The following is a 13,097-nucleotide window of genomic DNA, read 5'->3' as shown; positions in this document are numbered from 1 at the left end:
CATGATTGTGTTTGTGTAGCAACTGCACATTGGCTTGGGTGATCATTTGATTAAAGCCAGTTTCCCCTCAAGGCCAGGGATCATAACTGGTTCTCCTTATTCCAGAACAGAGGGCCTGGTATATTGTAAGCACACAGTGAGTAGAGCCCGATAACTGGATAATGAAGGAGAACACTTCTTCCAGTACATACTTGGAGACACTGAAAGAATGACCCACCCAAGTCACATGGCAAACAAGTGCCCATTCCAGGACCAAAGGAATCCAGGCTTCCTGACTTCCATGGCTTCCAACCTTGCTGACTTGGGGTCCAAGGCTCCATGGTGGGGAGAGGAAGAAAAGCAGAAATGGTGCCCCAGAGGAAGGAACAATTGAGCCCTGTTCTCTATGCACCTGGGCTCTGATCCAGGCTGCAAGCACCCTGGTAAGAAAAATGTGTTTTCCTCATGTTATGCTGGTCTCTGCAATGCCACATACAAATGTATGCAAATTATGTGCAAACACAGTATCTGGCTTGGAGGAAAGAAACCAAAAGACTGGTACCAGTGGGAGCCATCTAAGATGAGACCAAGCTGCTGGCCCTTCTGGCCTGCCAAGCTGTGACACAGTCCCGTCGGCCACACAACTAAATTGGATCTAGAAGAGTATTAAGTGGGTAGGATACCTCTCTCTGAAGGTTCCCCACCTTCTGCTTCCCAGAGACCACTGATGGGGGCACTTTGGTGCTGTGAACTGGGGCCATTTGTCCAGGGGTGGGGCCGTGCCTAGTGCATCCTTGGCTTTGCTGTAAGAGGATCTTCTCTGAGCATCACCAAAAAGCTGTACAGAAACGTTTGCCAGTAGTGGCTCCTGTGGCCTCACTCTGCTGTTTCCCAATAGGCTGGGATTTTACTCAAAGATAGAGTCCATGATCTACCTGCAGAGACAGCCTGCAGGTCAGCAGGGCCATCACCATGGCTCACTGATGAATTCCTCTTCCTCCCTTGAAGACATAGCTCAAGGACCTCCTGTGCAGCACACTCCCTCACTCCCCGCCAGTTAGCAAGGCCCTCCTGCCCACCTCCAGTCTCCTCCAGCCCCAGACGCTCCCAGCCAGGGACTCTGAGCACACTGGGGGAAAGTTTCTGCATAAGGCACTGTCTCCTTGCAGTCCTGTGAAGGCCCTGGGAGCACATCACCTGTCTATTGCAAATTCACTCCCTTCTCCACTCAAACAGAGGGTGTCTGGTGAGCAAATGAATGAACGAATGAATGTGAGTGATGGAAGAAAAAGGAGAAAACAAATGTAGCATCAGTGTTCTCTTCAGGAAAATCCCAGAGGGCCTGAGGGTGCCAATGAGGCACAGATAGTGTGGGCTGAGTGGATCTGTCCTGAGACCTGGCCCTGCCTAGGTTGACATCTTCTGTGGCTCCTGCTCCCCCTCCCTGGCCACTAGAATCTGCCTAATTGGCTGTCAGCACCGGTCTTCTGTCCACAAAGTGAGCTGTTCCTTGAAGCCTCACAGCCTGTGATTAGATCTATGGCAGCTTCCTAAGCTGCTCAGTGGTTCCCATGGCAACCCGGCTGGTACCCGACTGGCAGCAAGCCACCTGCAGGAGAGGGAGTGAGGGGGGAAGACAGGTGTGAGGTTGCTGCCAGAGGCAGGGCTATGGGAGATCAGAGAGGATGGAGAAACCCAGAGAGCTCTGGGGATAGGACAAAGCAAGAAGCCATGAAAGCATAGGGTGTGTGGAGTGAGCTGCAAGCCAGGGAGAGATGGGGAGAGGTCATACGGGAGAGGTTAAAGGAGGCTAAGCATTTGGGAGAGGAGGAGAAGGTGGGAGCTGAAAGTGAGGAGGTATGGAGGGAGGAAGGAGGGGGCAGTGGGAAGCTAGGCAAGGTGGGGGGCAAGCTGAAGGGGTGAGGGCAGCAGGCAGGCAGAGAAGAAGCAGCATGCCAGAGACCAAGCTGGGGAAACAAAGGCAAAAACTGCCTTTTGGCCCTGCCCACACACACATCTTGACTGAAGAAGGAAGAAAAGAGATGGACACAGTCACTGCCCTCAAGGGCCTCAACCTCTGATCTCAGCCATCACCAGGCTTGGGGCTGAGTGCTTGGCAGATCAGGGACAGGGCCCAGCAGTGGCTACAGGGGTCCTGGAAGAGCAAAGACCTGTTTGACATTTGAAAAGCTAAGGAGCCTCATCAAAATGTTCCCACACAGCTTCAAAACCTTCATTCATGATGAGGCTGAATAAAGGGAGCCTGGACCCTGGGGGAAGCCCTGCCATATGCCCGGGGAAGCAGCAGTGTTGGTGAAGAAATGGTCAGCTAGCCAGGAGAGAACTGGCCCCGAGGGCTGGGTGATGGGGTCTAGGGACATCTCACTGGGACAAGACAGCCAAGAAGAGGCACCAGGCTGGGGACCAGGAGCTCCAGCATTGCCTTAACTCGCTGACCAGCCTTGGACACACTATGGGTCACTGCACAAAATGTGTGGGTCAAATCAGGTGTTTGGCAGGGATGCTTCATGGGAAGATGACAGGAGTCCAACTCAAAGGAAATATATTTGCTCATGAAAGAGACAATCCTAGTGGCTTCAGGACTGAATTCTGGCCCTCAAAATGTCCACAGGGACACATCTGCCTCAATGTCCTTCTTGGTCACTTTATTCTCGGGCCAGCTCTCCTGCTGAGGTGCCACATGGTCACCAGCAGCTCCAGGCTTATACCCTGTCACAGTAGAGAGAGGCATTCTTTCTTAATGGTGCCAGCAAAATTCCAGGGCTTATGGTCGCTGGGTACAATTCGGTCTCCTGCCCATCCCTGCATAAGGACAATGACAGCAAGCTCCCAAGAGACTGCTGTAGGTACTTTGTATGAATTAACCTGCTTCATCCTCAAACAGACCAGGACTACTAGTATTATCTCCACTCGGGGATGAGGAGACTGAGACACAGAAAGCTGATACATCCTGTCCACACCTGGCGAATGTAAGAGCTGGAATTCTAACCCCCGCCTGGGCAGTGTGGCTTCAGGGTCCAGGTTCCTAAGTGCACAGGGGCTTGGGAAAGCACAGCTTCCTGGGTCCCAGCCCCAGAGACTCCAACTCCTGAGATCTGAAAGAGATCTGGGAGAGAGGACAGGAATGTGCAGGCTGTGCTTTGAGTGACATTGAACTACCTTCTGATGCTGCTCATGAGACTGAACCATCACAGTGACTCTGACCTGCCAACCTGGGTGTCATGGCCCAACCCATGCACAGAAAATAAGGGCAGCAGGCATAAAGGAAGAAAATAATTCCATGAACACAAGAAGGGCACTTAGGGAATCTGGTCCCCTCCCTGAGCCTTGATCTTACATATGATTTGGGGAGATGAATAGTACCTGCCTCATAGGGTTACTGTGAGAATGAGATTAGTTAATACCTGTAAAGCACAGAGAATCAAATCTGGAATAAAAACTAGATACACACTATGTACATTAGCTTGGAAACATACACATATGCTAATACTTGTGAACAAGAATATAAAACATCCAGCCACTCCCTTGCAAATACACATGTGAGGAAGCAAACATATAAACACATGCAGAACACACACAACTGTGAGCATGTGGCACATGCAAAGTCTCAAACCCACACACAGACAAGTACATGAATACATGAATGTTTACCTTTGCACACACAGCAAGTTGGCCTCAGTTTGTTCCCAGAATCCTCTTGGAGTCCACTGCTGTGGTCTGCTTCCCCCAATCAGCTGTCTTTGATGAGTCACAGGGGCAGGAGCCAGACCTGGGCAAAACAGCATCATGGCTACGAGCCAGATGTTTAAATCAGTCAGTTAATTTGAGATCATCTCTACTGATTACTGTCTTGGTGACCTTGAGCGAGTTGCTTAACCTCCGTGAGCCTGTTTTTACCTTCATAAAACAGGGACCACAAAGTACCTACTTCTCAGGGTGGTTGTGAGGATGAAGGAGAGCAGGCTCTTAGCCCAGCTCCGGGGCTGCAGAAAGGGCTCCATGAGAGTTAGCTGTGACAACTGTCTCGTAGCAGTCACCACTGCTGGTTTCTGGAGGGGCCTCCACATGGGAAGAGATCAATACATGTTTGTCAAGTAACCAGAGCTAAGTCAACCCTCAAAGCCTCTACAGATCCAGGTCCCCCTCCTGCCACTGTAGCAGAGGCAGCCACAGCCCTTAGTGACTGTTTCACTTCCAGAGTTTCGATGGCCCAGCGGGCCCCAGAGCTGTTGACAGTTTTCCTCAGCACTCAGCACCTCCCCTGCAGCTATGAGTGCAGCTTGGTGCTTATAAATTACAGCAGTATGTAATTTTATTCAGGGATTTGTGTAACTTATAGGATCCATATAGGTGTGGGCAGGCATGATTTGCATTACCCAGTGGCCTTCTCAGTACTCAAGCACCGGGGGCCTGCCTGGGCAGGTCTGCTTGAAGTCAACCACAGCTCCACACTCGAGGACAAGAGCACACCCAGGACAGCTCTCCAAAATCCTTCTAACCAGGGGCCAGCTCCTGAAGAGCGCTCTTGCCGCCTCCTTCCACCTCCCAGGCAGTAAGGCCAAGTAATTAAGAACAGGCTATAAGCTAGAGTGGGTTCAGCTCCAGCGTCTACCAGCTTTTCTCCCCATCCTGCCCCACCCCATGGCTGGGCTGAGTCACACCAGCTCCTGGGATCTTAGTTCTCCCTCCATGAAACTGAGCAAATAAAACACCCTGCCTCACGGGGTGAGTGGAAAATGCAATCACAGGCGGTATATACAGCCCTCCCTCAGTAACTGCAAGGGGCTGGTACTAGGACCCCCACAGCCACCAAAATCTGCAGATACTCAAGTCCCTTATACAAAGTGGCATGTGATTTGCACATAACATATGCACATCCTCCCGTATACTTTAAATTATCTCAATTACAATTCCTGATGCAATGGAAATGCTATGTAAATAGTTGTTATTACTGTATTGTTTAGGGAATACTGACAAGGAAAAAAGTCTGTACATGTTCAGCACAGACACAATTTATTTCCAAGTCATTTTTACATGAGTTTGAGTGAATCAATGGATGCGGAACCAGAGGACACAAAGGGCCAAGTGCAAATGAATCACGTATAACAAGTGCTTGATGAATAGTAGGTAGGATCCCCCACTGATCATAGCTTCTCAGGAAGCACTGCCCTCTCTTCACTCTATTTCCTAGAAATAACCACCAGGTCTAAATCCCAAGACACCACCACCCACCACTACTTGCACCTGCACCTATAAGTACCAGTTGGCACAGAGCTCTGGAAACAGCAGGCTATGCACTGTGAGATGCCTGGCTCACCTGTGTTTGTTTTTAAACCCACTTAACACTAAACTGAGATCCTAATAATGAGGAATTTGTCTCACCTACCGTTCTACTCTCAGCTCCTAGAACAATGCCTGGCTCACAGTAGCCACTTGATAGGTTTTTTGGACTAATGGTCTACTCACATGCTACAAGCACTGTTGAACACCCAGTATGTTTTAGATACTGTGCACACAGAGAGAAACCCACCTAAGGAGAGGAGGGGGACAGAGGCAAGGATAAGTGACAGTGATGGCTCCTCTACAAGGCCAGGCCCCACACAACTCCAGGCTTGGCTTTGACCTTGAAGGCTACTAGTAGTCTCTATTTAAAAGTGTGAACACTTGAAAGTCACCTCTTCCACATTATTGGCTTGCTCAAAAATATTTGTCACCCAGCCCTAACCCAACAATGATGCCAGAAAGCCTGGCTGGGCACTCTTTCCTTTAAGAACTTTTGAGAACAAGCAATCCAAATCATCCCATCTGCTGCCCTGCATTCTACAGTTAATACAAACTGGCTTCCTAAAAACATGATCCAGGTGTTCTGCTCATGACAGTTGTTGTGCCCCCATTTGGTTCCCAAATCTTTTTTTAAAAAACTGGCAGGAAGATGCACAAAAGGTCCCTTCTTGAAATGTCCTGGCCCTACTTACTCCAGGATCTGCCAACTATGCCTGCTAACCTCCTGCTAACCTTCCAGTGTTCACTTAGGCGGCTCCTTGGCAGCTGTCTCAAAAGACACATTTCACCTGGGCTGATGGCCTTACACCTGTAATCCCAGCTACTGAGCCAGAAGGATCACAGGCTTGAGCCCATACTGAGCAACTTATGGAGACCCAGTCTCTACAATTTTTTAAAGGCTGGGGGTATAGATCAGTGGTAGAGTGCTTGCCTAGCATGCACAAGACCCTGGGTCCCATCCTTAGTACTGGATGTATGCATACATACACACATACACACATCTTTCAATCTAATTTAAGGTTGGCATTCAAGGACCATGTACAATCTGACCTCAGCCCTACATGGATGGATGAGCAGGTGGGTAGGAAGATGGATGGATGTGTGAAGAGGTGGGTAGATAAACAGGAGAATGTGAAATGGAGCGGAGTGGATAGGTAGGTGGATGAGTGTGTGGGTGCATGAGTGGGTGAATGAATAGGTTGAGTGATGATGGATGGACAGAGAGATGGATGGATGGATGAGTGGATGAATGGATACAGGTAGATGGGTCACTGGGTGGGTGGGTCACTGGGTGGTTATGTCAGTGCGTGAACTTCTGTTCTCCCTTTTCAGTGGGCCTACCCTTCTGAACACTCAAATCTATGCAGCACTGCCTTGATCTAGATAAGGCTGATTATCCAGATTCCCAGCTCAGCAAACCCCCAACTCTTCCTCATTCGTGGAGGACCTCCAATCTGTAACAGCCAGTGAGTCTCTCCTGCAGAGCCTCCCAGCCCCTCTCCTGTCTGCCCTATGCAATGAGTAAAGGCCCCTCTGGGACCAGGGTCGGCAGAGAGACTGGAAAATACAGCAAGCGTCAGAAGGGAAGGAGTAAGGGCAGACTCAGGGGCCTGATGGATGTGGGGAATCCTCCACTCCCACTCACATCCCAAACTCCTCGTTCTCTACCATCATGAGTCCTCAACTATGAAACCCACTTCTCCTTCAGCATGGAAACCTGAAGTGGTCACAAGGGCCTCCTCCCCCTCCATTTCCCTCCCCCTTCCTCCTCCTGCTCCTTCCCTCTCCTCCTCTACCACTTCTCCTCCTCCCCCTCCTCCTTCCATTCCCCTTTCTCCTCCTTAATCTTCCTCCAGGGCAGAGAAAACTCCCACCTAGGTCCAGAGCCTCCATGAATAACTCCCCCCAGGGGGCCAGGATGAAGTTAGTCCAAAAGTCTCCTGCTTGGGAGTCAAGAACTCTGGTTCAAGTCCTCATTCTGCCTGTTCCTCACTGTGGGATCTGATCATTTCCTTCTCAGGACCTCAGCTCCCCAGCTCAAAGGAAGTAGGTGGGATTCCATGCTTGCTCAGGACCCTGCCACCCACTCCACCCAGTTCAGCACCTCTGCCTCCTGTTCGGCCCTCCTCCCTCTTCTCTCCCAGGTCCAACCCTTGCTTCCTTGTTCCAAGACACAGCCTCAGACCTGCCCTCGGCTTCCATGTGCTTTACTCAGGATTCTGGGTTCCTGGTGCCCAAAGAACACAAATCCCACCCCAGTTCCAAGCATCTCCCTATCTGGCATGGTGGGCAGCTCCTGCCACTGGTGATCCCCGACCTTCCCATTCAAGATTCCATGGGGCCCAGAGGAGGCCTCACCCTCCCTAAGCCAACTGCAGACATTGGCCGGTACAGGGGTTTAAAAATACCAGTGCCCAAGTATCCCCGTGCCAACTGCCCACTCAGCCTGCAGGCTGTGCTGCCCACTCCACAGATGCCATCATGGCCACTGTGGGTGGCACAAAGGGAACAATGGGGGGGGTGAGTCCAGAGAGGTCCGGGGGTGGCTAGTGAGGGGGATGGACATTCCTCAAAGCTTCAACCAGGGAACAGGGCTGTTTACACCATCTGGCCATACCCACTTCTGTGGTCTCTGGAGAGAACGAGCCCAATTATGTGTCATGGATGCTGGAATCTAACAAGCCTGGAATCAAATGCTGGCTTGGCTGTTTACTGGCTGTGTGAGCTTGGGTGGGTTACTTACCCTCTCTGAGCCTCAGCCTCTACTTGTACAATAGGGTTAGTAAAAGTACTGACTTCCTAAGGCTTTTGTGAGAATTTTATGAGACAGTGCCCACAAATTGCCTTAGCACAGGGTCTGGCCCATAGTAAGAGGTCAGCACACAGCAACTGTCCTTGTGGTTACTGCTGTTAGTACGGGGTGCAGCTGGTGTCAGCTAGAACATGATTGAAGCACAGAGGAGAGGAGAGGGGGTGAGCCCCTGGCTCTCTCTCCTGCCCACCTCCAAAACCCTTTGGCAACAACGCAGCTCATGCTCCCTGCCAGACAAGCAGGGGGATCCAGGCCCAGAGAGAGAACACGCCCAGAGAGTAAGAGCCCAAAACTAGAAATCTCCTACTGCAAGGGGAGAGAAATAGAGCACCCTGGAATGAGAGGCCCCCTGGAGATTACCCAGGCCACCTCTATCCAGTTTTTCAGAAAGGAAACTGAGGCCTAGGGAAGGACTGGATCTGGCAAGCCATAAGAAAGTGAGGCCCAAGCCAGGACTCCTGGCTCCCTGTCCAGTGCTCTCTCCCTCCCTCCCATCTCTGCGGGATGCAGACCCAGCCCCCAGATGGGGTTCTGAGCACTCAGCACAGGAACCTGCCCTGCTCTGCTGGGGCTCAGCAGGCTGCTGAGGCCGGTTCTGTTCCCCAGTCCCAAGGGGCCTGATCCATCCTTACATAACCCACTCTTCCTTATATAACCTGCTGCTGCCTTCCTCCAAAGTGGGAGCTCTGGGAGCACAGTGGAGCGAGGGGGAGACCATGAACGCTGCCACATGAAAACAGGGTCATTACCAGCACTCGGGCTCCAGTGCCAGCTAAGGGCTATCCTCCCATGGGCCAGGGCCTGCCACCTTCCCCCGATAGGACTGGAGCCCCACACCTCCAAGCTCCAGCATCAGGGAACAGCCCCCAGGCTCCAAAGTCCCTAGCAAGCTGAGGAGCCCTAAAGGACTCCCTGGAGAAGGCATATTGCAGAGCTAAAGGATCAGGAACCTCAGGGTCTATTATGAGTTGGATTGTCCTGGTCACTAGCCAGTAACTGTAGACATACCCCCACCCCAGGTCTTATTTCCTCATCTGCATAGAGGGACGAAAAGGACCAACAGCCTTGGCTGCTGTGAACATTAAACCAAATCCTGACTGGCAGGTGCCAGTATCCCCATTTGGCAGATGAAATCACTGAGGCCCAGACCGGTGATGTGACTTTCAGGACACTGTCATCCAGCACCAGCAGAGCTATGCACGGCATGGCAAAGCTATACATGGACTGCCACTATTATCCCCATCAGAAGGATGAAGAATCCAGGCTCTGACGGGCTTGAGGGCTTCCTTAAGACACATATTTGGGAAGCAGCACAGTCAGGATTTGAACCCAGGTATCTGGCCTCAGAGTCTGAGCTTTATGATCCCACAAAACAATTAGGACCAACAGAGATTGCAGCAAGCAGGAATTAAGCCAAAGACAGTCAGGATGTCCCAACGGCTGGTCACCATCTTTTAGAAACACTGACACTTCCCACTTTGTCTCCCTCTAGCTGCTGCTCTGCCCTGTGACCTTGGCCAAGCCAGTTAAGCCCCCTGGGCTGTCATCTCCCCAGCAGAAAGAAGAAGCCAACAATTACCAGGGTTATCGTGAGGACGCATTAAGATGACGAGTTAGAAACTGCTTTCAGCTAGAAAGTATCGCACAGCACACAGCTGCAACTGATCATCACTTCCCCAGCCTCCACCTCCTGCAACTCAGCAGGAACTGGCTAAGGGACACTAGGGGCCTCTCAGCTCCTTGGGCTGTTCAAACAAACACCTCTCCCCTCCGCTGGCCCTGCTCTGGGCTGCTGTTTGAATACAGGAGCCAAGATCCCAGGTTTCTCTCCGGCTCCAGGGCAGACCGGGCCACACACCCGAGTCACATCCCGACTGCCTTCCTCCAAAGGGCATTCATTTCAGCTGCGCCCCCTACTGTGTGTCCTGTGGACAGCCTCACACCCAATCCTCACAGTTATCTCCAGGAAGCTGGGGCTAATCTCCCCCATTTCACAGATGAGGAAGCTAAAGCTCAGAGGCGTCAGGACACTAGCCTGGAGTCACCCAGCTATCACCCTAGCACAGGCAGAATTCACACTAAATCTCCATGTTGCTAACAGCACCACTACCCCCCTTCTCCATGAAATGCATCTTGTTGTGCCCATTTTGCAGAGGAAGAGACTAATGCTCAATAAGACAAAGGCACTTGTCCGAGAAACCGGAAGAGGGAGGGCCAGCCTGCAGGCCCAAAACAGTACCTTTGCTTTTTCCCTGCTATTTCTTCTCTTGGCTAGAATCTGGAGCTTCAAGTCATAACATTCAGTCCTCTGCAGAAGCCAGATCAACAGACAGCACAATTGTTGGTGGAGAAACTGAGGCCAGAGAAGGTAAGAAGATTGCCGGAGTAAGAGGGCACAGTCAGAGCTGGGCCCACTCATTCCTCTCTCTGGACCTCAGTCTCCCAGAGGTACAAGAAGTGCCAGACCTTGGATTGGCCAGGGATCCCCACGACAGTCCCTCTAGCTGCAGAAGGTTGTGCCCCAGCCAGAGATCTCCAAACTTGGCACATCGCCAGAATCCCCTGGGAATTTGGTAGAACCCCAATGCCAGGCCACACCCCTGGCAGAGTCTGAGGTGGCATAACTAGGGAGGGACCTGGAGACATATGCTTCTCATCCACCATGACCACCACACACAGCACTACTTCAATTTTCTGTCATCAGCCAAATCCAAGAGGCCCAATCTAGGACAGCTGTCCCACTACAAGATGGAATCCAGTCCCCTGCCCATATTCACAGAGCTCACAGCTAGGGTGGGGTGATACTCAGAGCCTATGGAGATCTGGGGTAGGTTGGAGGTGCTGCTGAGGGGGTCTCTGGTGCAGCTTTTGGATTCTGGATGTGCACTGGGGAGAGAACCTAGAGATGTCCCCACTTCCTTTGTGACCGATTCTTTAGTGAGCAGCTATTACACAGCACCTCCTATGTGTCAGACATGGCTTTAGGTGCTGAGGGTGCAGCAGAGAACAGCACAATGACCTTGCCCTTGTGTAGCTTCCATGCTGGTGGGGAAAGACGCTGTAAAGTGGCAACCAACTGGCATGGCTGTCTGCAGCTCTCAATAGCCTTCTCCACTGATGACCTCTTTACAGTGGACCCTGATGGCCAACTGGAAACAGCCCCCACTTCACAGATGAATCACTGAGGCTCCCAAAGCCACTTCAGCAGCCTGTCTCCCTGGACCGTCACCATCCTTCCCAGCCAACCCCGTGTGTCTCTGCTGTTTAGAACTTTCCCTGTTGCCACGGCAACCTCCCTGGGGAGGCCTGGCCTACTTTGCATCCCTGACAGAGGACAGGCAGCCTCAGCCCACCCCGAAACATAGGGTCAGGGTTGATCCCACTCACTGCAGGAACAGGTCCCGCACCAGAAAAAGAATTGGGCTCCCTCATTCAGATACTCAGGCAAAGCTGAGCAGTGCCAAAAATGTGCCAGTGACTGAGCCAAGCCCTGGAACCAAAGGAGAAATAAGTCATGGTCCCTGACTTTACAAGGGGAAGCTGACCAGTAACCATGCAAAGCTTGCCAGCAAGGGCTAAAGCAGCGACAATGGCAGGGAGGCTGGTTAAGTGCTAGGTGCAGGTCTAAGCCCTTTCCATGTGTTGCCTCATATAATCCTCCCATTGTCCTTGGGGTAGGTGTAAACATTATCTCCATTTTAAAGATGAGGAAACTGAGGCTCAAAGAGGTTAAGACAATTGTCCAGCCAGGGATTTAGCTCAGTGGTTCCTCCACCTGCCTTGCAAGTGCAATGTCCTGAGTTCAATCCCCTGTTCCAAAACAATAAAAAATAGTAATAAAAATAAATTAAAAATTGAAAAAAAAAAGAAAATGGTCCGAGTTCATCTAGCTAAGAAGAAGCAGAGCCAGAAGCCAGAATGCAGGAAATCCTAAACCACATCATGGTGCTCAGTGAAGAGGCCTTACTCCATTGGACTGGTCCACTGAGGTTTCTCAGGGAAGGTATGTGTCCCAAAAGTGATCTCCATAAGAAGACATGGGGATGGGGTGGAAGCAGGTGTAGCTACCTAACTGTGCACCTGTGGGTGAGTGGCCTGCCTCCTTGCTCTCTGCCTGGGGGAAGGCAAGTATGGTAACCGCAGGGCACTGGTCTGCTAAAAAAAGCTGAAATGCTCCCAGCAGCTCCAGGGAGCATTTGGGAGCAGGTATGTGGATTCTCACTCACCTGCCTGCCTTCACAACTGCAGGCAGAACCACCGTGTACTTTCACACTTGTATAAAGGAAAGACCTAGGAATGGGACAGCTTACTCATCACAGTACCCACAAAGAGGTCCTCATTTCCAAATTAGCCTGCAGGTTATGAGCACAGATCATAGAGTCCACTGCCTGAAGTCAAAGTCCTGCTCTCCTATTTCCTAGCTGTGGGACATTGGACAAGTTTACTGTGTTAGCATTCCACGAGTCAGCTTTCTGTCCCTGTGACAAAATCCCTGAGATAAACAGCTCAGTAAAGGAAGAGGTGTGTTTGGGCTCACCATTTCAGAGGTTTCAGTCCATGGTCACTTGTGCCTGTTGCTTTGGGCCTGAGACAGCCCAGTACACCATGGTGGGAGCATGAGATAGAGATGCTGCTCACCTTAGAGGAGGCTGGGAAGTAAAAAGAGACATAGGCAGAGTTCCAATATCCCTTCAAAGGCACACCCCTAATGACGGAACTTCCTGCCACTAGGCCCCACCTTTTAAAGGTCCACTCATCTCCCTATAGCACCGCAGGCTGGAGACCAAGCCTTCTTTGGGAACATTCAAGATCCTAATGCTAGCATTATGTAATCTTGGCCTCAGTTTCCACATGCCTGAACATAGAGACTAATGGAGTCCTGTGTACATCATAGAGTTGCTGTAAGTACTCCATATGTCAATACCCCCAAAGTTCACGGTGCCTGGAACATGGGGTGTATAACTATCAATGCTAATGATTACCTTGTGGCACATGGCTGCAC

At 51.2% G+C, this 13,097-nt stretch overlaps 1 long non-coding RNA gene across 3 annotated transcripts in view; it reads right to left on the bottom strand.

Moving 5' to 3' along the window:
• The window catches only part of LOC110350406 (uncharacterized), a 47,138-nt gene extending 34,398 nt beyond the window's left edge, over positions 1–12,740 (bottom strand). The window contains exons 1-2 of one of the 3 annotated variants that reach the window (XR_015452818.1): positions 12,633–12,740; positions 3,652–3,790 (exon numbers count right to left, since the gene is read on the bottom strand). This is a non-coding gene — a long non-coding RNA (uncharacterized LOC110350406). The other 2 variants (XR_015452819.1, XR_015452817.1) reach the window with 2 other exon arrangements.
• Positions 12,741–13,097: the final 357 nt, after the last annotated feature.

This window comes from Heterocephalus glaber, unplaced genomic scaffold (genome assembly GCF_053883595.1).
Source record: "Heterocephalus glaber isolate CG9 unplaced genomic scaffold, H.glaber_assembly_v1.0 deba00001452, whole genome shotgun sequence".
Taxonomy (NCBI): domain Eukaryota; kingdom Metazoa; phylum Chordata; class Mammalia; order Rodentia; family Bathyergidae; genus Heterocephalus; species Heterocephalus glaber.
The sequence above is the reverse complement of the archived record's forward strand: the minus strand, read 5'-3'. Positions and strand labels throughout refer to the sequence as shown.